Genomic DNA, 27,142 nt, shown 5'->3' on the forward strand with positions numbered 1-27,142 from the left:
CAGCCCACTCTGTTTTTGAGAGTCCTTTTTCTAATAAACTTGTGTCAGTTTCAGGTCAGTTTCACCAATACAAATAAAATTCAAACAAATAAAAAGTATATTGTCTCATGATGAGATGTATGTAATTATGTCCCTTAGGTCAGTTTAAATTTACAGAGGGAGTTACACTGCGTATAACCCTTACTGCAATCTAGAGTTTCCTCTTGCTTTAAAAAATAAAACAAAGCTGCTCCAATATTTTGGCAATATATTGTAGTTATATGGTATTCTCAGTTTTGGAGTTCAATGCTCTATATGATTCATTTTACTTTGCAATTATTTGTATATAAATGCATCATTGTGTTCTCTGAACAATATCTCCCCTCCTCCTCCTAATAAATCTTCGTGAATGGAATCCACTTGTTTTGTTTATTTGCTCTACAAAGTGATGTTAACTGGCTCAGTAAATGTGGAATATTTATATTTGTTTGTTTTCTTTTGTGTGGTGCTATGCAATCGGATCCTCGGTTGAAGACTTTATTTCCCTTCAAGTGGTTATTCCAAAATGCAACACTCTTATTAATGAAATGAAATAAAAGCGTTGGCCTGGGAGAGTGAAAAATCCTGTGCCTGGCTTGTGCACAACAAGGTGCTATGCGCTTCAACTTCGAGCCTGCTACAAAGGTCAGCTAAAGTTCAGGAAGGGATAAATGATTGCTACTTTGAGGGGGTCCGTAGTAAGCCTTGTTCTTTTTTGCGCCGAGTTGATGGGTTCACAGCGGTAGCTGAATTTTGATAGATTGGCAGACACTGAAAGGAAATGCTAAATCTGCCACAGGGACTCCAACTAACTTCATTTTCTCGGGGCAAAGGGTAAGAGACAAGGGGTACTGTTCAAGGGCAAGACATCGTATGACCTGGTCAACAAAGCTACCAGTGTTGTTTGTTTGGATCCTTGCCTTGTTGTACCTGGCTTCTTAACAAAAGACCTTACCAGCAGGGTGGGCTATCAAAATAAACATTAAAGGTTCAGGGGTTGATGCTAGTCCTTTGTGTATGTAAATTTACTGCTCTCTGGGGTCTCACTGTAAATGAGAAGGCCTGTCTCTGTTGTGCTTCCTGGTAAAATACTTTTAATAAATAAATCAAAGGCTATGGAACATTAACTATTTCTCACCAAAATGGAAAAAGTATGTAGTTGATTTTTTTCAAGCTGTTCCCATACGCAGCTATAACAAACAGTTCCCATCCTCGGCTATAAAATACACATACAAAGAAGAACCTTGGCTTCCAAATACCTGAACCAAGCAACACCAGCAATCTTGCAAAGCAGAAACCCACCCTCCCAGTTTGGCCATTGACTTTTACACCAAGCCGATGTACTGAGTATGTCTGATATTTTATACATGTCTTAAAATAGATAAATTGGTGATTAGGCCACGTTTCACAAAGGTCACTTTCGTGACAGGAAAAGCACAGCGTATGCACACTTGACATCCAGTTTGTAGATGCAATTGAAAAGGCTTTATTAACAAACTGAGCAACTGCACACACAGATGTGTAATTAAGTGCATTTGTCCAGGTCATTAGGCTGGTTGTATATGCAGTTCTGAAAACTTTGTTTTTGTTGCTAGAAGAGTGTGTTTCTGCTTTGTTCTAAAACTTTTGTTTGTGATGTCCCAACACTCTCTGGTATGAATGGAAGAATTTATGCTTTTAGAGAAAATGGGGTTTGAAATGTTTGCAAGGAAACCTGAAACCATGTAAAACCAGCTAATGCTTCAGATTTCATCAGAAACTAAAAACGCATCAGTGATTGTCCAGGTTTACAAACCATATGGTGAACCTGAATCTAACTTTCAGGGACCACAATCTGATTTATAGTTTTCCATGGCAATTAGTCAAAAACTGATTTTCTTTTTCTTTTCCTCTCCTGCCTCTCCCCCCTCCTCCACCCCCCCCCAGTGCCCTGGGATACAAAGGAAGCTAGACAACCCTAAGTGATTTGACTGAGAGTTGGGTTTAGTCTGAAGGCGCAACTCAGAAGCTGGCTGGAGGTTTTTATTTCTATAGCTTTCTATCCTGACCAACCGTGTTATCAGTAGAGTAAAGCTAACACTGGCTCTTTACTGGCCAGATATTATTAAAGACATTGGCTCTATCTCGTCATTTATTTTCTAAGGCTACTTGGGGAAGAATGGAGAATCTAGCTTCAATTTTGGTAGTGGTTAGTTGGTAGTGGTTAACAAGGAGAAAGCTCATAGTACCTCCACGAACCAATCTCTGGACCAGAGTGGGTTAATTTAGTTGTGTTGTTATATCTGGGAACAGGACAGCACAAATTGCAGGGATGTTTTACCCTAAGAGCAGGTCCCAAAGCACTTCACCGCCTCCAAAACAGATCTGTAGGCTTTAAGTTCCACACCCAATTTGAGCTAAGCAACCCAAATCGGGACATACAAGATGCAATGCCTGTTTATTGGAATAATGGAAAACTGAAGTGGATTAGCAGGCGAGTCAGATGGCAGCCTACAAGGAGGAGGTAAATGACTTCGCGAGGCTTGAGAGCAGGTTTTTTGTTTCTCTTTCCAACAGGAGATATTTTTTTCTAAGCCTTTAGAGAGATGTTTTGTATAATATTGGAGCCAAACACCCTACCTAAATGAAACAGGGAAAATGACTTTATTCAGCAATATGTCCTTGTATTCTGCAGGATGAATTTCTGCTCAAGGTAGTGATTTTAATAGAGTTAAATGGAAATTTTAAACTATATAGACGGGATTTCAAAGGTTATTCTTATTTGACATATTTTGGTTTATTTTAATTTAAAATTCAGAAATGAGGATAGTGTTGAGTTGAACGCACCTTTTCTACAGCCAGTTCAGCTGCTGTATTTACAAAGCTTGTTGATGTATTTGTTGGCTTTCTGCACTGTTGAAACAGACTATGATCTCCTGTCTTAAAGTTTTATATTTTTCATCAAGAGGATATCTTAAGACTGGCATATTCAATTTAAATGTTTTGTGGGTAAGATATAAGCCCTGTCACGTGCAATGTAATCAGATGTTATAATTTTCCGTCATTAGAAAATCAGCCATCTTTTGCACAACAAATGAGTGGTAGGTACTGGTTGGGATTCATCAAAGGCAAGAGGTAATTTTACCCAGCTGAATTCTTCAATGGTGCAGCTTAAGGTGTGGTCTTGAAACATTCTCACATCTGTTTCTCCCCCAAATAAGAGCATCTTTCTTTTAATAAATACATCAGCATTTAATTGCATGCCTTTAGGGAAGTGTGTGTAGCCTTTCTGCAGGCAGATGTGAAGAAGGTCTGCCTGAACTGTGAGCTTCCCTAAGAATGGAGTGGATGTTAGCAGAGCTGAATTCCCTCTAAGGCATCTTGTTCAGGATCAGTGCTGTGCCTACCCTCTTTCTTTCAGCCTGTAGGCTAAGAGGAGGGGATGGGAACTCCCTGGGGTTTGCAAAATGCTGTGCAGTTTTATCTTGAAGCTCTAAATCACCCATAATGCAGTTACTGCTGTAAGAGCAAGCAGTGCTGTCATAACAAGACAGAGATGGCTGTGGCCTTCAAAACCTGCTGGAGATGCCGTGTCTGTAGATGGTCAGTTCTTCAGACCTAAGAACAGATACTTCTGTGTGTTGAAGTGAATGGCAGGGCTGTGCAAGAAGGGCACGTAGTGTGCAGAATGCACAGCCATGGGTGAAGTTGTCTCAAGATCTATTTGATGGTACTGAACATCCCTAATGTTCTCCATTTTAACTTTTCCTGAGGTTTTTGTGAATGTTTCCCTTTTTTGAGTGCCAGAGTAGAAAGGAGGTGCTGTGTGATAACATAGCATTCTCAGTTTATTTAACTCATCTTCTGAACTATCATTCTATTTTCAGTGGCTCCCAGCAAATGTTGTTTGCAAAACAGCAAATTTTATCTCATCCTCAGAATTTTAAAGACGTTCACAATGCACTGAGCATGATATTGCTAAAATCAGCAGCATTTGTAGTAGAAAGAAACAGATGTTTGGCTGCAGAACGTGGGTATCACCTTCTAACAAAGGTACTTCCCTAAACATGGATCCAAAGGGCAGTGTGTCTCCTTGCTTCAGTTGTACTGATGGACGAGCGTATCCTGGGGTAGTCACATTTTCTGGCTCTATTATACCCAGAGTATTTGTTCATTCCAAAGAGATTCAATACTGAATTGTGTGACTCTGATAAGCCTGACAAAAAGAAGGGACTTGTGTTTGCTGGAAGAACAAACATACTGGCTTTCATAGTGATAGGAATTCAGCAGGAGAAAAAGGCACGATTAATTACATTTGAAGGGACAGGAAAGTGATGTCCCACATTTCCATCGATAGTCTGCAAAACCACTCAAAACTTGAGGGGCTTTCTGAAGGCGCCCTTGGGGATGTGGGAGTCCAAAACACGAGTGCCTGCTGTGTGTGCCAAAGTTAAGTACGAGGCATGGGCCTGCCCTCACTGCCAGTTGGCTGTACACAGAAACAAACCTCATGCAGATGAGAATGATTTTCATAATCTTAAGCTTCCTGGCACCTTAATGTGTTGCTGATTTATGAGTACTGAAGCATACAAATATTTAGACTTTTTATTTAATTTTTTTTTAAGGGAGGAACATTTCTTTAGAAAGAGAGACCCCGATAGATCGTCATGCCTTGTGTACCCCATTGAAGGGCTCTTCCAGACTGTGTGCAGAACATTTCAGTGGCTATGAAGTCTTTAGTTGTTTGCGAATTTGTCTTTTAAAATGTGATCTTAACAGAGAGAAAGAACAGCCCGATTGGGCTAATGGATCAGGCTGCCATCATATTATCCCTGCAGGTTTTCAGGCACAGCATTGGAGAAAACTGTAAATCAAAGAGTCAGCTGAAAATAGATATGGCATAAACCATCACTGAGTTCTAATTCTCTGTGTGACAGACATTTTTGAGAGTTTTGAGTAATAACTGAGGAACATCTCCACATTCCCAATCAGGAAATCTAGTCTAAAATTGCTGACTAGTTGTGTGCCAAGACTCATCCATTGTAATGAGAGCAGAATGTACAAAACACAGTGCTGAAACAGAAGGATCTGTGCCTGACTCAAATCACTGTGTCTTTATTGCTTACTTTGTAGATGTTGTTTTTGTTTAAAAATCATTTTAAGTGCATTAAAATTATAATTTCCTTGACTACTCACAGTCTTCATCAGACTGATATCCCTTTTGATTGTTTTATTACAAACACTAGAAACAAATCTTCCTTACAGAAGGCTCTTGAGTACATTTCAACTAGATTTGGTTTAAGATATTGATGGTCTCAGGACATTCAAATGCTTTCAGAAGTTGGTGTTCAAGTAGGTTCTGAGCATCATTTTCCGGCTCATCATAGGCTATATTTTATTTTCTCTTCACAGTATTTCCTGTAATTCAACAAAGGCCTTTGTGAAGTTTTGGAAATAGCTTAGGCAATCGCGAGGTCCATTGTTTGAGGACCCTGACCTCAGTTTTTAACCCATTGGGCCCACAGCTATCCGTTCATAGTAAGTTCTCTTTTCTTCCCAAGCTGTAGAAATTAAGACTGGAGAATTCCTTCCCTCCATTGCTGCCAAAGGAGAGACTTCTAGAGCAAATTGACTTGTAGCCTCAAAAACAGTGTGGCAAGATGCCGTATGTAGTAATTGTATGCACTGTTCAAAATATTTTAAATGAACTTGTTCTCACAAAGAAATAAATTATGAAGTTAACTTTTACGTGTGTGTGAATAATTAAACTATTGTCACTACTCTAAATTATCATCTATTGTTAACTTACATCATTAAATCTTGCTTCTTTGCTAAAGAATAATGAAAAATACACTTAATTAACAGTTATTGCAAGCTTGAGGCCATCGATAACACAGTTCTCAGACTGAATTTCGCAAGTGTGTTTTGTACTTGACTTGAAATTGCTGCTTTATTCTAAAGCCCTGCACAGTGATGTGGGTATAACAAATTTTGCATCACAAGAACGAACTCCCTTAGTAAATTATGTCACTGTTGGTTAAGATTAGATTGCTACAAGCAAACAACTCAAGTGTTATTTTTTTCCCAGTTGCAGAGGGCGGAGTTACGGTTTGAGCCTGCTGTTTCAGTTGCTTTTAGCAAATTTGTGAAAAGCTTTTGCTGTGTGCCAAATCTGACAGAATCCCACCCCCTTTGCCTCTCAGCTTTGCTGTGCCAATCCATCAGGTTTGGTGTTTTTTTTTTTTTTTTTTTTTTTTAGCAGTTCCCTGAGGAAAGTGACTCTGGTTAATTTCCTTGTTGTTTCGATTAAAGAGGTGATAGGGTTTTTTTCCTTGGATATTGTTAAAGTGGCTTGCCAGCACCGTAAAGAATGTGCTGCATTCTTCAGATGAAATAAGGCCAATCAGTGGAATAATGAGGAAAGTAATATCTCCCTAGAGAGTCTGATTGGGTTTTCATCAAATCAGCCAACCTTTTCCAGTCATTTACACCAATGTTCACTCCATGCAGGGTGTTAGGCTGTCTCAGATTCTTCCCTCCTTTTAAATCCCTTGTGATTATTACTGATAACTAAATAATTAGGATGAGGCAAATTTATGTATGTTGTATATGTTCTCCTCTTTAAAATTAATTATTTTGCTCTTATTTTTTCACATTTATTTTAAATGTGTCTCCTATCCCAGAAGCTATTCGAAAAAAGAGAGGCATATGCAAAGAGCTGGAAGATTTATTTCTTTGTGACACCAAATGTCCTTTTATTTTTAATATGTGGGGCAGTCTCCCCTGAATGGAAGGCTACCTATCGCTATGTCTAAAATTTCATGTCAAGGCGCCCAGTTCTTGTTGTTAATTAGAGCCTGACACATTTATTTTTATTTATTCATTAAATTGCCTTTCAGAGATAAACCTCTAAAATGAGCTGTTTAATTTATTGGGGAGCAAGGAGAACAATAGTTACCACGATCTTCCCTTATTTCTTGCTCTTTTCCTCTATCAAGAGCGCAGCATTAAATGCACAAGGAATAGCTCTCTACCTAAATAAACACACTCTTTCTCTTTTGCATTTGTACAGAATTCAAACTAAGAAAACAGTCATTTCAGGTTTGCACATGGATACAGTGCGGAACCTGCATAAGCTATGTGCAATCTGAAAAACAGGAGGATTGTGGGTCAGGGGCAGATCCTCCCATGGTGTAAAGCAGCTGCTTCTACTACTACCAAGAGCTGTACTCATGCTTTTGGAGCGTTTCACCCAGCGCATCCCTGCTGGTACACACAGTTGTGGGCTCACCAGGGCCGCTGCTCACCCGTCATGCAATGGCAGTTTCCTACGTATCTGAGGCCTCCCACTCACTGAGGAGAAACAAACCCAAAGGGTGCGGGTGCTGAAGAGCCTGCTGTGTGGGTGCCTTTGCAGACTGGTTGTTGCAGTCGACTATAGCTGGCAGCTGCACACATGGTTGTGCTGTACCTAGAGGAGGGGGGGGGGAGGTTGTGTTCTTTCTGTGCTGTTCGTGCTGTGTTCTTAGCACGGACTGAAGGAAAGCTGGCATCCTGTCCAAGTCATCTTCCTTCTACGGCAGGGAGAGCCAGAGACAGAAAAGCAGTTATACGTGAACACGTTTATGGCATCCTTGTCAAGCTCCTGGACCGCATCAGGCATGATCTGATTACATCACTAAAATTAATGTGGTCTTTGGATGTTTTACGCGGCAATCTGGGAGGCATTTGTTTCCTGCAGTTGGGGGGTGGGGGGACATGTTTAGCATGTGAAAGTTTTCAAAATTAACTGAGTTCCATTCACACCAGTCCTCCCACACTGCTCAGCAAATGATTCAAAGCCTTCAGCGTGATTTCATCTGTGCAGACTCTAATCCACTTACTTAATGAAATACATAATTAACATATTATAATTGCAGTAAAGATGGTTTTGACAGAAATCATTTCCCGTATCTAATACCGTGGTAATTTAATCTGTTCCCCACTCCCTAACACGACCCTCCGTGATTAAGTTTCATAAGAATTTTTTTGATTGATTGATTCATCTGACGTGCCTGGGCCCTGCTAAAGGAGTGTCTGTCAGTTTGCAGAGCCACGTGACGTGGTGGCAGATGGTTGTGGAGAGGCTCTCTGCGCTGTCTCCCTGTGTGGTCTTTTTTTTTTTTTTTTCCCATTTTCCCCTAAATGCCCTGATAATCCAAATACAGCAACCCTGATCTACTAAATCGCTGCCTGTTTTTATATGCTGTCTTTTAGTTGTGTGTATAGTTATTAAACTAGGGAAGGCAGGATGTGTTAAACTAGGAGGTCTAAATCCTAATGCTGTCATTCACTTCTACAATAAAACAACCCACACTGATACTTTTTATTTGATTTTTCTTTCTGTTTGTTTTCAACACAATCTCTCTAGTCTGTCATTCACTCTCAGGCAGTTCCTTGAGTTAAAAGGGCCAGCAAGCCAAGTTATATAGACCTTCTCAGCTAAATATCACTTGTTACCTGCAGGAATATATGGGAGCATTATCAACCACTGGCTTTTCAAGTTAGACTCAAACGGCTGCTCTCTTGATATGGGTCATGACTCATGAGATAATATCCAGTAAAAGGTCTGTGGCAAATGATTACTTCCTTCTTATAGACTGAAACCCTATAATTTTTTTAATGCTGTCAGTCTGCAGGAAGCTGTGTCCTAGTGACACTACAAAAAATAATACATATATATATATGTATCCCAAACCAGAGTGATGCTGAGCATCTTCCACTGAGACAAACCGAACCATGTGGCAACACAGAGTGCTCTCCTCTCACTTCCATCCTTGCCCTTTTCACCACTCTGTGCCCCAGTACACATTCTCCATCTGTTTCTCTTCTGTTTGGTAGCGGTTCAGTCGGCAGTGCTCACCTCGGTCCTGTCTTTTCCCCTCTGTCAGCAGCTTACATGCAGTGAGCCAGTTCTGCAGCAGTCCTGGTGAAAGCAAAGACCGTCTGTGTTGGGGATAGTCGATGGGAAGACAAAGGCTTGCTGCTGTTGAGGCAGCTAAGTGCTGCCACAGCTGAGACGAGAGCTGCTTGCTCCAATTAGCTGCCCAACACACTAAAACAACATCATCCTCTTACAGGTTTGGTCTTCTGCAAATTTTGTTATGCATCCCAGGAGGTTCCCTGGCACCCCAATCAGAGCCAGTGGCAATACTTGTGCTTTTGGCTATGCAGGACCCAGTGTCAGTTGTAGGGTTTGTAAGACCTGAGGAAAACTGCAGGCACAGAGACTGCTGTCAGCTGCTATGCTGTCATGCCCAGCTGCTGGATGTGTTCTGAGCAGCAGTCCCTTGGCTCTGTTGGTCAAAAGGTGGATGAAGGTGATGGAATGGTGAAGAACAAGCAAATCTTACTTTGTTTCCTGTTAGCCGGAGTCTTAATTTCTTGCTTTTTCATAACTGCAAATAGTCTCATAAGGCCTAGTGGGCAATGTTATTTGTGTGACATGGGGTACAGATCTTGGCTGTAAAAGAATTGCTCGTGCAGTTGCAAATTGCAGCATTTGTTCTGTTTTACACCTGGAAAGTCCAAGTGGTTGAATCTACAGGCAAGGTAGAGGCAGTAGGAAATAATGGACGATAATCTATTGCATGTCTTTGTTTTGTTTCCTTTTTGCTCTTAGTAATAAGTCAAAGGTGGCTCAGGCTCCCTCCCCTGTGATGGCTGTAGTGCACCACAGGGACTGGATGGCAGTGCTGACCCACCAGTCCCTCTGCCCCATGTCCTGAACAGTACACCTTGGGCAAGTGCTTGTGACAGAGCCTCTCATCATATAAGACTCAGTCTTCTTCCTGGTAGAAGGATACATGAATCATTTTTGATGATCTGTAGCTGTATTTAATTGCATCGTCTTTCATAAATGGCGTGAGAAGCAGTGCTTGATAACATACTGTTTGTGTTTTTCTGTTCGATGATACTAAATGCAGTGTATTCGTTTATTTTGTCAGTGTCTTTAACACTGATAGGGATTTAGGTGCCTAATTTCTGTTGATGAGCTAATGCATTAGTTATGCTTTATCTGCTTACCAGTCCTCGCTGACCTATGTACTACTGGAGTGTTTGCATAAAAACTTATGCTGAGATTATCCTGTGGGAAGTGGAGGCTTTCTGTGCTGCATCTAATTCTGCATCCCCTCTCAGTGACAGATTACAAGTGCGCTGATCGACAAAGCTATGCCTTTCCCATTGAACTGAGAAACACTTACCTGGGAACAGCTTGAGCATGCAGTGCAAGGCAAATGAAGAGGAGAAATTTATGTAAAAGGGAAGGGGGCAGAGATTTTTGGGAAAAAAAAAAAAAAAGAAAAGAAAAAAAAGAATGCAGATAGCCAGTTTGTTAATCCCCTCACACAAATCCACAATTGCCCCAGCCCCATAGAGCAACCCATAGAGAGGTCGAGGAGACCATACAAAATGATGCATAACAGCTCTTTCACCCAAGTCAGTGAACTCATTGAACTGGACTGAAATTCCTGTTGGAGCATTTTCTTTTTCCTAAGAGTGTGAAAGGAGGGGGAGGCTCCTTTGTGAGTGGCAAGTGTACATGAACACCACCACATCAACTGCCAATATGTTATGAGGCCTTGGTAACAATCTGGAGTCTCTGGGGAGCTCTGCTGCAGTTCAAGTGAGTATCAGACAGAGAGAAAACAATTTCTGGTGCCAATAATGCAGCACAGATGAAAAATGTTTTAATATTTGAAGCTGCTTTATGGCAGAAGCAATGACAGTGATGGAGTCAATGTCAGCTTTTTTCCTTTAAATGTCATCTTTCGTCTATGAGTTTTTTCTGCTCTGGAGGCATGCAAGCCTGATGCTGACTGCTTGCAACCATTGATCATTGATTTTATTCTAAATGGAAAGCTTGCCAGAAGACTAGAAATTCTGGAATTTATTAGGATTTCTTTAAGAGGCACTTTAGCTCAACAGTTCTCATTACTGTCTTTACAATGTTACTTATTTTTCTTTTTATGTCATATGATTTGTAAAGGGTTAGTACTCAGAGAACAATATACGATTAAACCATTGTGCATGCTGGAGTTGCAGGCTTAGATGGGAAAAAAGAATTCTAAGGAGGGCGAAGCACATATCCAAGTGTTAAACAACAACTAACATCTCTTCAGAACCAAAGGCTCTATTTTGAAATCTGTGGACATGGTTTTTATTAAATGGCACTTTTGATTAAATAAGGTCACTCTTAAATTAATAACTCTTAAATACATAAATAAAAGGGCTAAACCATCTTTATATTCTGACATTTAGTGCATAAACAACGTACTGTATGTACCAAATGTCAGAATATAATGAAAGTTTGTCCTGTTAAACTAATACTACTGATGGGCAAAAATGTCTTGGACTCTAATAGCTCTTCAATGTATTTATTTACAGTGACATTATTCTGAACATGCCAGCTAGGAGTGGTTTAAGGCTTTATTACATATTAACATTTCACATATTTGTGTGCTTATGTATAAGTGATTATTCTTCATTTGGTTAAAAAGAATCCATTTACAATTATACAGTAGGCTAAATGTTTTCAGTTTGTGATATGTTTCCATTGGCACAGGACTAGTTCAAACAGGTATGTTAGCTTTTGGCTGACATGCCTGACATTCAAGCTTTATTACAGAGCGCCGTACCCAGGGAATGTGAATTATAGTGAGTATCAACCTTGGCCTACTAAAAGCATCATTCAGCCTCGTTGATTATGGAATTTACTCTGGACTTTGGGCCTGGAGATCCATCTACTGAACTGATGCTCTTTATTTGTGTAGTCACAAATATGTTGCAGGCCAGACAAAGGGAAAATCGTAGTGGGAAACAGGCTGGCGAGATATCAGTGAAGAGGGAAAATCAAAATCTTTCAGGATAAAGAGCCAATAGTAAAGTTTATCGTTGCTGTTTAGATAAAAACTAATTCTGGCAAACTCTTCAATAAACCACTGAGCGCGGCACTTGGAACGTAAGAGGAAACTTTCCAGAAAATAAAATGACCATCTGCAGCATTACCTTTGATGCTGTAGGTGGAGTTTCTGGTGTAGAGGGGTCTATAGCACCCCGCTGATTAAGTTGCTTTTAATCTCATATTAATAAACTCTCATGGTCTGCACTGCCACGTGTAGCACAATGGTTATGTTGTAACTGGGACCAAGGAATGGCGGAACACTCTGCTCCCCTCACCACCTCTGTTCGGCACAGGCGGATATCCCCACATACTCATAGTTGTTAACAGGTGTGTTTCTGTGTCTGTGGCAGCGAAGCACAGGTAATAAAAATGGCATATTTTCTTCTTATTGTTGAATAACCTATACTTACTTCTGCATATATTGCCACCAAAAGGGCTTGCTTAGAGTTGTTCTGTACCCAGTGATCTGTTATTTCTGGCAAGGTTTTAGGCATTCACAGATGAGATTCGTACCCTTTGGCTGAGTGCAAAAATTGAGAAATGCTGAATACCCTCCGGCAGCCATGTTCTTGAGAGTACCGTTTGAGAGCTCTGGTACTAGAAATGTCTATATCCATAAACAGTAATATCATTTGCATGAAACATTTGTGCACTGTTAAAAGGTGACTCTTCAGAGATGGTCCATCAAGTGGCCTTGCAGCTTAAAATCTTAATGAACATTTGCAAAGCAGCCATGAATTTGCCCTAATAGGAACAGCTGGAAGCTTATCTGATTGTTTTTGTATTTGTTTGCAAACCAGAGAATCCTAAGAAAATAAATGCTAAATACAAAGATGTGACATTGCTTTTTGCTACCATGGCATAAAGATAAATATTAATTTGTGTAGCAGAATGTAGGGGCTGCAGTGGATTTTAAGGGTTCCATTGTTAGTGCCTCACATAGAGGTGTTTGTTGTACTTAAGAACACAGTTTCATTTAAGAACACAGTTTCACAAGAATGAGATGCAACAGGGAGAAATGGGAAATGAATAGGAGATGTCCCAAAGACCTTGTGGTTTGGGGTTGGAACTGAGATTTAGTGGACTTTAGTTTAGTGTCTTGTTTTTAGCAGATTGCTTCACACACTTCAAGTACCCCATATTTTTTGTGCACAGAATTTATGGTTACACATTTCTCCCTGGACAAATCTATGGCAAATACTGCAGGTCTCTGCTTCCATCAGGAAGTGATTGGCAAAGGAGAGCCCCCCAGAAAGTGGTGTTTTAAAAAAAAATCAAAATCAAAGTAATCCACGAAGAAAATATTATATTTTTCCTACTTGGTGGGGAAAAAGATTCTAAGGAAAAGCAAACTTAACTTTTCTACTCCTAAATGGCTTGCTACTAAGTGGCAGTAGAAAGCCGCAGAGACAATGGCGAGTGTGTCCAGAGCATAATATTAAAAAATAGAAGAATTTTGAGGAGGAACCCCCATGCCTTGGATATCTCTAGTAAGGATGCGACTCCTTTAAACTGGCAGTTAGTGGCTTTAGCACTCCTGTGCTCAGCAGTACATAGCTCTGTGGATCTACCTTTCTTTACCAACATCCATCTAACAGCAGTGGAAGTAGTCAGTTCCTTCACCACTGGGACCTTAGCCTTGTTAGAAACCTCCTCTTGCTAATCCTTCCTCAGAGAAACCCAGAGAAAGCTATCAAGGCTATTCTGAGAATAAATTATGCATCCAGGAGAGGATTACAGAATCCCGGTCCTGCTCAAGGTCCCCAGCTAGACCAAGTCAGTATTTGGTGTATGTTCATGCTGATGATGCTCAATGTGCTGATGGCTGTGAGACTATTCCTTAGAGACCTCTGAGAGGCTGAAGAGCAAAGCCTTGGTTTTCAGAGCAGGTGAAATCCACAGCCACTGGTGATGCTGAGTGTGGAGTCACTTAGGTTTTACTTCTGGTGACACCAGACTGGGACACAGCTGTGATCACCCTGTCACAGTGCACCTTTGTGACTAAAGAGAAAAGTTCAGCTGCCAACATAGTCAATCTGGAGCTCCTCATTAAAAAAGGTGCTACTCCACATTTCATCTTCAACAAATGTCCTATATATATTATGACATAATTTAATTTAGTGCTCAGAATGTATTATGACTGCCATAACGATTTTACTTTTATAGATTTCATACTTTTGCTACTATAAAACAACTACAATCTGTACTCCTTCCAGCTAATTACAATAAAATGCTTCCATTCACATTTGCAATGTAAAGAGAAGGTAGGTGCAGGTGAATCCTGAATCAGGTTTATAGCTTCCCAGCCTGTGAAACTTCCCAGGTGCAGCATCCTCTAACTGAGGAGTCTTCTGGGGTCAGTGCCCAGGGACACCTGCCAGGTAGGGACCATGCCCATTAATAGGAGATTTTAGGGGTCAGTGAAGGGATGAGAAGAATTCTTCCCTTGAGAAGAGGGAAGAAGCTGGAAGAAAATGAGACTGCATGTCCATTTAGGAAAAAAAGAGTACCAGACCCAAGTATGACGGGACTCACTAGAAAGAGGATGGGAAATCAGTGATGTATGATCCAGATTGAGTGAGAAGGATCCAGCTGAATGAAAGTTCAGAACCTAAATGACATATTCAAAAGGCATATGTGTAACTGAGAAAATTCAAAACAAGATGGGAGAACAAGAGATATTATAACGGGATTCATTTTCCTACCATAGCGTAATGTACTTATTCAAGAGCTGTTTGCTTACAGAAACTCTGCTTAAAGCAACGCATATTTTATTTTTTCAATTGAAACATAAAATCAAATGTCCCCAATGACTGCAGAAAAGTTAACAAAATCCTTTCTTATTTAAAAATCCCAATGCTAAAATAACCTTGTGTCAAGAAAAACGATAATTTCCCAATAAGAAAAATAGAACACGATACTTAATGGACTTTCTCTGTTTATTAATTAACAAATAGATTTCCCATATCCACAGAAATCAGTTAAAAATGAGCTACCACCTACTTTGATATCCTATTTGTTTAAGCCTTTCCCAGGCTGTATGTATGCTTTGCATGTAAAAGTATCTGATAAGGAGATCAGGTAGAGAGGCCTTGGGTTCTTGTGGAAAGCTTTACTCAGGATCCCAAGTTCTTAATGACCACACTGGAGAGCAGTCATTCCAGCTATTAGGTCATGTGCAACTAATGGAAATATTTTTTGAGTTGTAGTCCTTCCTAGGCAGTAATAAAAATGCCCTGGCAAGTTGATCACATTTTTTATGATCCATCCTGTTTTCTGATTATTCTGTGAGGGCCTCTTTTTTTAGGAAAGAAAATTCTACCTTTACATGGATTAGAAATGGCTGATGTTTGTGGCAGCAAACACTGCTGCTACTACAATTCTAATGAGGCAAACGTATATGTGAGTTTGTGCTTGCACATACAATAAAAATATGTCTGATTCCACTTCCACGCGGCAACCCAAGTATATCTGATGACCCAGTTTTTGACACTGCGATATGGCCCCAGGTCTAATAACCTTTTTCTGCAGATGCAGTTTTGTATGCTTTTAATCATGAATCATTCCTTATCTATTAACCAATCATATTTGCTAACTGGATTGCATGTGAAGACCTCTTATTGTAATTAGCATGCTTCAGCTGAAGAGTAAACAAATATTCTAACAAACTACTACAACATAAGTTGATTTTCTGTTCCTCAATCACTACCACTGTGGATACAGCAAATTTTGAATTAAACATCTCTCCATGATATAATGATCTCAATCAAGAAGCTTTTAATTAAATTATGGTATTTAAACTTTTATTTTTGACAGGGAATTAATAAATCAGCAAAAGGTGATTCTGGTTGAGTGAAAAAAGTTGATCAGAGAAACAATCTGGGAAATAATTAAAATTAGGTTGACCAACTGTGCTCAAAAGGAAAAGTAAATATTTTGTGCTAAAACACAAAATGTACCACAGTGAAGTCAAAGTATTATTGGAGCAAGATGAGCACGTGCCTACCATGCAATAGCTCTCTGACAAGGAGGTCATGTCTTCCAGCAGTACCAGAGCTCTGTTCTGTCATCCTTGTGTTTGAGTTGACAGATGTGAATGTTGGGCTATTTCAGGAAATATATTAGCAACATTTTGGGAGGTCTAGATATATTGGAGAATGGAAAGACCTTCTATTTGAAAAAACTCAGCTTTAAATCTGTCTGGTATGACTGTTGAACCGAGTTTGTGGTCTTCAGTTTTCTGCCTCTCCTTTTGGATACTCGTCCACTGTTACAGAAGCTGCAATATACAACATTTACTACGACCTTTTGTTTTACTGGCAAAATAAATAGAACTGGACATCAATCCAGAACAACAGATTTATGTATATAAAAACCACATGACTAATATGCTCAGATCAACCAAATAGCATCTGTCTGGCTCCTTTATTTTAAATTTATACTATGTTTAGAAACACATGCACACACATATGTATCTCTGGATATTTAATCAGACAAATTACCTGAGAACTAGGTCTTCTGTAGTGAATATATTATGAGCTACCGAGAAATATAAGTTTAACAAAAATACCTGACATCTTTACAAAAAAATTCAAGGTTAAAGTGACGCAAGGATCCAATCTGTAGAAGCTTGCTCATACATCAGACAATATCTCTTCTCATATTCTTTAAACCAGTGCACGCAACTCTCCTAAGCTTAATAGTACTCTGGAGAGTGCAAAATGGCCAAAACATGAAACAGAATAAACCAAATACACAGAAAACTGTTGCATTTGCATTGCAAAATATTGGCTTGAGTTTGAAAATAACGGAATGATAGTTTGTCCTCTAAACGTTGTCCAACCTCCTTAACCTTTAAGTGTCATCTGCCTAGGCAGCCCTCAATGCTTGTTTTCACAGATGAAAATAGGACCCATAGGACTTAGAGGAGGTCAGATAACTGGGCTCCATTAACAGCTGGGCTCATTCCTAAAATAGTAGGTAAAAAGAAATAAATGAAAATAAAAGGGGACTGATTTGGAAATGAATTTATTTGCAGGAAGGTAGAGGGAAAAATAATATGAGAGCAAACTGAGATGCACATGTCTGAAGCATGCTTCAGAACCCTTTCTCCTGTCCTCATCCTGGTGGCAGGAAAGAAAATTCGAACTGGGAGGATGCTTCTCCAAACTCCATCCAGGTGCATCTCAGTCCAGTGTAGGCAGCTATGTGACAATTCCTTGTGGACATCCACATTCCAGACTTAACGCAGCATTTAATTTAATAAAAGAGGAATGCTTTGTTTTTGGGTTTTTTTTTTTTTCTTTTTTCTCTGTGTTTCTCCTCACCCTATCTCTACTTAAAAGTCAGATCTAGTTTCTGATGCCTATTCTCTCATAACCTCTCTCACACCTAAGATTTTCTTTCTAGTCCTTGCATCTAAATCTCTTTGCCAGACCATCAAAAATTCATTTCTTGAGTACTACAAGATATTTTGTAGACTATTTAACCCCCTTTACCCTCAAAGAAATCAAATGACACCAAAAGGATTCACTAAAGAGAGGCTTTGAGGTACTGTGTCAGAAAAAGTGGCAATTTTAGTTTGCAAAATGACATTATAGAAAACGGAAGGATTGTTCTTAGGATATTTGTTCAGATTTGTTGAGATGTTTTGCATTGCCCAAAGAAGTATTTTTTCTATCTTCATGGTAAGAAAGTGTCTTTGTTCACCTGATAAGAACATTCACGAAAAATTTGCCTTTCTCTCTCAGGACTGATTTCAGTGGTTTTGCCTTTCCTCCTCATGGGAAAGAGAGAAAAATACAGCAGAAAATAGAGACAATAATATTAAGTGTGCAAAGGAAAAAATGCTATAAATATTTTGTTGAAACAGCAGAGACATTAAAGATAAAAGTTAAATGGAAATAAAGGCAGTCAGCTGGTTATTATATGTTGCTATAAAATTCAAGAGCTGTTAGAAAGGTAGATCAGAATTTGCTTTTAAAAAAATGACAGGCCTGTAAGAAAGCAATATTTTTGATTGATAGAGATTTTAATTGCTCTGATATTTATTGGAATGACAGCTATTAGGAAGTGAAGCAGTGATAAGGGATTCTCTGAAGCTTGAGGGTATTTGGATAAACACCTCAAATTTGAATGCCTATCAGAAGCTTATTAAAATTATTAAGACCTTGAATTTTTCATTTGGGCTAAAAGTCTTTGAAAAGCGGTTTGCTTGGAGAATTTCTTACGAAATAATGTAGCCTATTAGTGAAGACTTTTTTCTTCTCCTTTTGCAAAGTATGTGCAAACTAGAATAGGCAAAAACTGCTGGTGTGTATATCTGCAGAGATTATAATGGTAGGGATAAGATTCATGTGGATAAAACATGTTCCAGAAAAATGTGTTGCCTTAAATTAACAAATAGTGTTACTTCTGCTAGCAATTCAGTTCCTTTTTTATTTTATTTTATTTTATTTTATTTTATTTTTAAGAGACTTAATCTGTACGTGTGCATCTATGGCAACTTTAGCTTTTAGAAATTTAGTTAGTTGCTTAGTATATGTAATCTGAAAATTAAGTCCTGTTTTTTTAACAGTTCTGTTTTGTATTGTTGAATGTTCTCTTGTCCAAAATGATTTTTCTGAACTGCTGAGCATCTGGAAACTGAACCAAAGAAAGGAGATGGCTATCGTTGCAGAGGCAAGGGGATGTGAAAGCTCCAGATGTGGTCGTCACATCACAGTTTTGCTGATCTATGTGTCTTTTATTATCCCACAGAGATAAAAACATGAATGGCAAAGTTAATAAAATTGCCATTCATTATCTTTCATGCATATTTCCTCTTTTTAATGTTTTATTTAGTCATTTCCACATTAAAAGGCAAGAGGGTAGAACTCTAGTACTATTTGACCTCATGACACTGGTCATGCAAAGGTAGGATTTCTCTTTCTTTCCCTTTGCACAAATGCCATCCCAGTTATGTGGTAGTCATGACCATTCATTATCATTAGTTAAACCAGTTCCCTGGGAGAAGTTCTAATAAAATGTCCAAATTATACAGATTAAGTGCGTATGTTATATACTGATAGATAAAGTCTAAGTACAGGTGAGTTTGGCAAGGAGCATTTATATGGGCATATTAAAATAATAGGATGGAGTATGATTGTATAACAAATTGCTGTTTCCAAGAGTCAACACTCTTGGAAAGGATGACGTAAGATATCACTGTTTTTGGAATGATGAAGCCTGGACAATAGGATCAGACAGCAAGTAAAACACAACCTGTAATAGTAGTACCCTGCTGGCTTTATGGAACAGAGTTTGCATGGCTGAGATTTCAGAGTGGATAAAGTAAAAGACCATGGATTGAATCCTTCCAATCTACAGATGTGATGTGAATCAAGTGACGTAAACTGTTAGAGAAAAAAACGTGTAAGAATGAAGGAAGCGGTAAAGGAAGGAAAGCAAGGATAGGTTTGTGGAGGAAGGGAGCAATATCCTATGTTCTGATGGTCAACAGAAGTGTTGCCTGGCAGAATTAGCTCAGAGGTACTGAAGAGAGTTAGACAGAAAAAGTAAGTGTTGGAAAGAAGACTCATTCCAGAAAGTTTCAAATAAATATGTTTACTTTGGAGAAGTAAATTACAACATGATTTAGTTCTTTCATATGTGGTTTTCTCTTTGCCATTTTTTATCCCATCTCTTCTGTGCTGTACCTCGATGTCTTTTCCTCCTTCCCAACCTTTTTCTCCTCTTGTTCTCTCCCATGACTTCTTCACTGTGGGACTCAGTTTATTAATGCTTGCAGTACAATGCTTCAAAAATGCTGTGGTAGAGGAAGGGGAGAGTATGTTGATTAAATGCATGTAACAGCTTTCCACTCTTTGTGGTACAGAGCAGATTTCACCCAATGTATTGCATATATATTAAACTATTTCAGTCAGTTGTGTATTTGGAGCATTTTGCTATTTGAATTTCAATGTCCAAGTCAGAACTGTAGCTTTGGCTTGTTTTTATGCTTCCTTGCTCCACTAGGATGTATCAGCCAATAATTAAGAATGTGAAAAACACGCTGCAGTGGAGAGTCAATACTCCATACACTTCCATGTATCAAGCGTCCTCCAGATTGTTAGCAAATTTATCTTTGATAACAACATGTTTTCTTTCACACTGGCACAGTGACATTACATAACCCTTGGCTATTGAGAAAAATAGGTTTTTGGTTTTTTTTCTGTTGGATTAGTTCAGGTAAGCAGATCTGATTCGAATATTTAACAGATTGTCCATAAATCTGACATTCATGGGAAGCTGTTAATTCTGAAGTGATCATAAACAACTTCAGAAATGTAAAGACTTCATTTAGTGCATAATTCAAGGAAGACCAGAAACTGAGGTGGTTGCTTCTGACAAATCTTTCATTGATGTGTGTGTCTAGCCATCAAAAGATGAACAGAGAGTCAGCAGGTTTCATAAAATACACTCCTTATTTATTTTAATTCTTTTGTAAAAGTATTTGACATCTTTTTAGATCATTTCTTGGATTTACTTTTTGTTGTACTCAGTCCTGATTCAACTAAATGTTTTACCAAAACATTTTTAATAATGAAACAATTACAGCAGTAAATTTACATAACCAGTGAGTTTTTTTATTGTTTCTGTTTACTACAGCATTCTTCTTCTTTTCTTTATTTCAGAGTACTGTCTGCTAGTCAATGTGGACCAAAGAAAATAGTTTTGTTGAAACTGCAGCTTTATTCATTAAGCCTTAAAGTTAAGACAGTTTATTGGATATTTCTTCATAGTTTCAGTGCCTCTGTATTTCTAGAATAAAGCTAGAAGCAGAACACAGCAATAGTTGGTCTGTTCTAGCAGAGCTTCCAACCCAACACCAGAGCAGTGACAGCTGGGATGTCTGCACAGTTCCTGCCCCCCACACCACATGGGGGGTGTGACCTCTCCTTAAATTGTTCTCTATTTCCTTCCAAAATGGTACTCCTTACGATGTTGATTGCATCTTACAATTAAACAAATCTCGCAGCAAATTGCACACACAAGCACTGAGTTTACTGCTGCTCAGCAGCTTTCTCAAGTTCTATATCAGGTGCGCTAAATTTCACTGAGTTTTCCCCTCTTTGTTCTAACCAAGGAACCTCAAGGAATGCTGATCCTGCAGTGGCAGCCCTACATATTTTGCAGCAGGAATGGGGAGAAAGTCTTGTGCTGCTCTGTTGAATCATTTGAACTCACATCCTTCTAGCTGCTTACTTCATGTTGTCCTAAATAGTGGCGTTTTGAAATAATCCACGTATGTGGGTGCAACTAATGAGGACAGTAAAACAGAAGAAGCAAACTTCAGAGCAGGATTAAAAATATGCTATGGAAATAACCTGTCTCGGTTTTGACAGATGAAATTTGAAGACAAATGATTTGTCTTTCAAGCAAAGGCATTTTTAAAAGAAAATTTAAATGTAATGCATGAGGAAGAGTTGTGCTGATCTGAAAGGTGGATTAACTGACATGATCTTGATTGTAGGGTCGTTGTACTGCTACTTTGAAAAAATAAAACAAAATAAGTTAAGAAGAGGTCAGGCAGTGACTTAGCAGCCTAGCCCATGGGGGAAAAATGTAACATGCAGAACTGCAGACTGTAGAATTGCCCGATTGTGGGAGATTTATGGGCTTTGTGGGGAGCAGAGGGCTGTGCTGCATTTCTCCTGGAGTCCACAGGCTTGGGGGAGGGACAGCAGCCAGAAACAGCTTCCCAGGAAGGTTTCCTGAAACAAGGGCTGCAGTGAATCCATCTGAGCCTTTGCTCTGACTTAGCTATCAGGTCGTGCAGGAACTTTGACATTCCAGTCACTTCTGCAGCAAAAACCTTTGTAAGGAGAAGAAAAAAAAAAGTGTTTGCGAGTTTGATAAAATGTGCTCATCACATAATTTTGTAGCGCTGCTCTGCCAGAAAAATGTATAACAATATGTGCAATTTATTGATAAATGTCAGCCTAAATAGTCTGTGAGAGAAGGGGGGGGAAGAAAGCTATACATTTCCCACAAGCACCCCCTCAGGCAACAGCTTGAGCAAATACAATACATGCGCTGCAATAAACTAAGATTATGGGACTTCACTGCAGACAAGTGTGGCCTTCACCGTAGGCTAAGTAGGCAGTCACCTCAGCACTATATTTTAAAGGGACACTGGAATAACAGAGCAAGACTGACCATTCTGTAGCATTCCAGACCAACTCCTCTACAGCTGTTTCAATAGCACTTGGCTTTCTGTCTAAAGAGATTTTTCTTTCAATTTTGTGTAGAAACGCAGGACTTGCATATCTTTGGTGTTGCTGACGTGCGTGATTTTCAGTAGTGCACAGCTGGAGATTTGCATGACCTTGGTTTCCAGTTCCAGACTGCACCAGGCTGTGCGCCTGCTCTGGGCTCTCTGTGTAGGCCTTGTCTCCAAAATGCTGCTCTGCAACAACATGTAGCAGAAAGGGCAGAAGTAGTCTTCACACAAAGGCAATATCACAGAATCACAGAATCACCCGGGTTGGAAGGGACCTCAAGGATCATGTAGTTCCAACCCCCCTGCCTAGCAGGGCCACCAAACATACACATACACATAGCTACGGTCTGAGGGAACAAATACTGTTTTTTGTTGCAGGAATGATAGGACCTATGCTGTTTTCTAGATCCTATTCAATTCCTTCTTGTTGCAAGCTGCATTTCAGCAAGTAGCACAAAGTGACTGCAATCAGGCTGTGCCTTCACGTAGAAAGGGAAATTTTAAGGTGACAAGAGGGTGAGGTCTGGCCTAAACAACTATTTGGAAGAGTGATTCTGAGTGTGCATTGTCAGATCCATATTGAAACAATGACTTTCATACTGGTGGCACAGATAACCAACAGCATACTAACCAGCACCAGATGGAGCACTGGAGCATGCTGCCCAGTTGTGGAGTCTCCACTGGAGATATTCAAGAACCCACCTGGATGCTTTCCTGTGAGACCCTCTGTAAGGATCCTGGACTTGATGATCTCTAGAGGTCCCTTCCAACCCCTAGGATTCTGTGATTCTGTCATATACGTTGTTCTGTGTACATTAGAACTCTCTTTTAAGTGAAAGATCCTTCTAAGAACTGTGTGAAACTGAGGAAGCCTGAAGAGTTAAAAAAAAAAAAAAAGAAAAGCAGGCAGTTATTGGTATTTGTAAGGCTCAGATTTGGAGAGGATCTTAATCAGGAAATTTAGTCTTTGTTACTCTTAACATTTTATTTTCACCCACATACTCATATCTGTGTGTGTGAGATTTGGGCTGCTTTATAATGAGGCATGCAATAAATCTCTCAAGTAGAAATAAAGAATTGAAACATAATAATTTCTTCTCCAGTGCTACCAGTACCTAAGGAGTCTGTGTCCATATAGACCTGCTAAAACACATCTGAGCTGAGATACTTGTTTTTGATACTAAGCTGAGTACACAGAGAGGCATAAATCACTGCTTCCCTCTTCATCACTGCTTTCCTCAGTCAGATCTCCCATAATGCCTCTGCAGAAGCTGACAGTTGGATGCTGCACAAGACCCTGCTGGACAACTGTCAGCTTTGTTGAAGGATATTAAAGAGAACTTGATCATGTGTCAGCTCTCTTCAAAATACACTCACATTGGAAAAGTGATATATCTGTCAAAGCAAGGACTTCAGCATTTGGCAGAACAGGCCATTTTCACAAACAAAACTGTCCAATTACATTAGAGGGCATGAACTTCAGGTGTGTATGCCAGGGACAGAAAGATCTGCAGCCACACATCACAGAGACTGTCTCCTTAAGCCATATGGTTGGATGTGGGCTGCATCTCAAACATAGTTTCTTTATGCTTCATAGATTAGAATTAATTTAGAATTATCAGAAACATAAATTGCTGCTTTGAACTTCTACATGAACTTTTTTTTTTTTTTTTTAATTTCACTGAAGACTGCCAAGAATTCATTTTAGGAGAGAGAGAGAGAGAGTGGAAAATTTATCAAGTTTGATTAGATGATTAAGAACTAAACTATGGAACAGAAATGCTTCTTTATTTTGTTTTTTAAAGCTTTCAGGAAGACTAGTGTGAGTCTTGATTACATAGCATCATTGGTTAGGAAACAAACTGTGCCTGAGAGAAAAGCAGCAAAGACTTTTTCTTGGAAATATGTTATGGTTGAGTTTAGGTCTTTCTTGGCTCACACAAAAATGCAGACATTTGGTGGGAGTGAGCTTTCAAGTTAAAACTGCTTGTATCACACACATATCCTGTGTGTGGGGAACTGTTATATCTGAGTTCAAGAAAACCATCAAGATTCTGCGATGGGGATGGAAACTGTCTTGATCACATTGTTTATGCCAAAATGCTCATTTCTGTGTACAGGAAATTTCAGGCTTCATCTGTGTGTGGAGGTAAAATACTGCAATATAGAGCAGAGCCGTACAGAGCCTGGCAGGCAGAATTCGCAAAGGATGAGCTCAGTTTTGGGAGCAATGTCAAGAGATCTTAAGGTGAATTTAGCTTGCTTGGATTGTTTACAGTTCTATAAAATAATTGTAAACATTTATACAACCTTTTTAAATGAAGTATGCTTCGATTTCAGAATAGAAACGTGAAAATCATGACATTGAGACAAAACTTCCTGTTCCAACTAAACATCTGGGCTAGATTTTATGCTGACTTTCACCTTGTGCAATCTCACCAAAGATTGTTCATTAAAATGACAGCTCTCAATACTGTATTTTTTCCTCCTATTTCCCAATCCCCAAAGCAAAATCCCACTTTGATTAACACACTGATTTATTTTGAATTAAGAGAGCAATTCTTCTTTCTCCTCTGGAGAAAAAATTCCACGTAAGTTTTCTCAATTTCAGGAGAACCTCTTCTTTGCCTCCTGGTTAGTATATGCCTCTTTAGCCAAGTCCTCAGGAGGAGGAAAACTACCAGGTATTTGCAATTATTTCTGTTGTCAAGTACAGAAATACATAGATATGTATGCAGGCACACACAGGCGTAGGCATATATGTATACATATACATACATGTTCTCCCACCTTGCTTCTGTTTACCCACAGGCTCAATTTCCTTAGTTGTAATGCTTACAGCACATTAGCCATAAAAGTTTTGGTATCTTGGTGCATGCATGGCTGATGTAGCTGACTGCCTCTATACCTTCTTTTTAAGGCTCTCTGCAAACACATTTCTGTAGTTGCATTGCTAATTTTATGATTTAAGGATTGTTTTTATTCATGTCTAGATCTGTCATTTTTTCTTGTGAGATCTCTGGAAAACAATGGAAGGAACCCTCCCTTGTCTCCACCTAGTCCTTTGTGTCATTCCCCTGATGGATGTAACCCACTTTTTGAGAAATAGGCGCTATTCTGTGTTATTAAATTTGTTTCAAAATCCTCATCTAAAAGTAGCTTAATTTCTGTAGAGCTGACATTATGATTGATAGGAATTTCTACATCACAGTCAGTAATCCTTAAGAAACTAAATAGCTAAAGTGGAAACAGTTGTAGTGAGGGCTTTTAACTCTATGTCCGTGATAGCTGCATGGTAACATGGTGACATGTCACCATGACAATGATGTGACATGTCACCTCATACAATGACATGTGACAGCCACATAGTAACTCTGGCAGTACGGGATAAATCACAATTTGTGCATAACCATGATCGACTCCCTGCTTGCTGATCCACTTCTTGTGCAGATTAACAGCAGTTCAGACTTCTAATTAGCTCAGAAACTTCCTGTTTCAAAACATCTGGCCAACTTATAATTGGATGGGTGGTGATGTTTAAAGCAGATTTGAGGGAGGTGAAGTTGTTTGCGTTGAAACCTTCAGCATGGTCTTGGTACTGGGCTTCCCTGCAGTGGTCAGCCAGAATTACAGCAGGATTTATTACTGTGCATTTGATGTTCAAACTAACACACTGTGAGTCTCAGCTGCAAGTGTGGGCACAGCAATAGCCTAATTCAGCTTTATAAATTTTAGAGAGGCAGTGGCTTTTGCCTGACCTGGCTTGTAAGTGGGTGCAACCATCATGAGAATGTTAGCACTCATAGGGTTTTGGAAAGCTGGGTTTAAGCTAGTCCGCTATGGAAAAGCAATTTTGCTCAACAAAGGATGGAAAGCCAGACTGAACACAGTGCTGTAGCATGTACATGGTGTTGGTATGAATAGCCCTATAATGTTCTGATGTGTACATTCTTGGGAGGCACTCATGATACATATTGTATACTGCTTGCTGTTCACAGTTAACAGAACATACCTGAACTTGTGCTGATGAACTTTAATTCTTCTTTTTCTCTCCTCGTCTTTCTATCTGAATAATGACAATAGAGGACTCTGCTGCCAGTACAATTTCAGCTTCACAGTAACCTCAGTTGACATAATGATTTGAGATATTCACGGTTATGGCTATGTCAGTCTCTTCAAAAGCCTCAGTTAGTGGAATAGCTCCTCCACCTGACAAATCACTTGCCTGAAAATGCAAGGGGACCTTAAATTTTAGTTCTCTCTCTGCTTGGTTCCATAATTTGATCTCTTAATTGACATGCAGAGTCTATCCTTTTATTTAATGAGTTTTGTGGTGACCTACACTTATTTTTAGTAAAGATCTGAATGCAAATGATGCTCAGCTTCCAGCCAACGCTAAAGGCTGACCACATGAGAGCTCAACAAGTGCTGTGAGAAATAGAGAGAATGAAAAAAACCAACACAAAGGGAATAATACTCTTTCCCAAACCTGAGGTATAAAGCTTGCTCTTTTAGTAATGCTGAAAGCTTCTAAAAGTCTTTAGATTTACCTGGGCTTGCCCTAGACAGGATGATACGAGGGGACAATCTGGGAATTAGTTACCTCCTATAATGTAGGTAATAATCATCACTGCAAAAGCTGAGAAAAATCTGCTTGGTAAGCAAGCACTCTAAAAAAGTCAAATCATTAAGATGGCTTAATTGGCTTAATTTACTTCCTGTTACTTTAGAACTTGCCTGTTTGAGTCTTGACATAACGGCACTTCAAGATGCTCTCTCTGATGCTGCATCAAAGCCGCACTGAAGCAAGAGAGGCTGTAGTTTAAAGTGGCAGCTCTAAAAATTACAGTTCTCCTCTTGCCCTCCTTAACTCCCAGCAGCAAAATCCCAGCCCGATTAGCAGGCTGATTTATTTTACATAAAAATAGTAATCTCCC

The sequence above is a fragment of the Tetrao urogallus genome (genome assembly GCF_951394365.1).
Source record: "Tetrao urogallus genome assembly, chromosome: 12".
In the NCBI taxonomy this organism is placed as follows: domain Eukaryota; kingdom Metazoa; phylum Chordata; class Aves; order Galliformes; family Phasianidae; genus Tetrao; species Tetrao urogallus.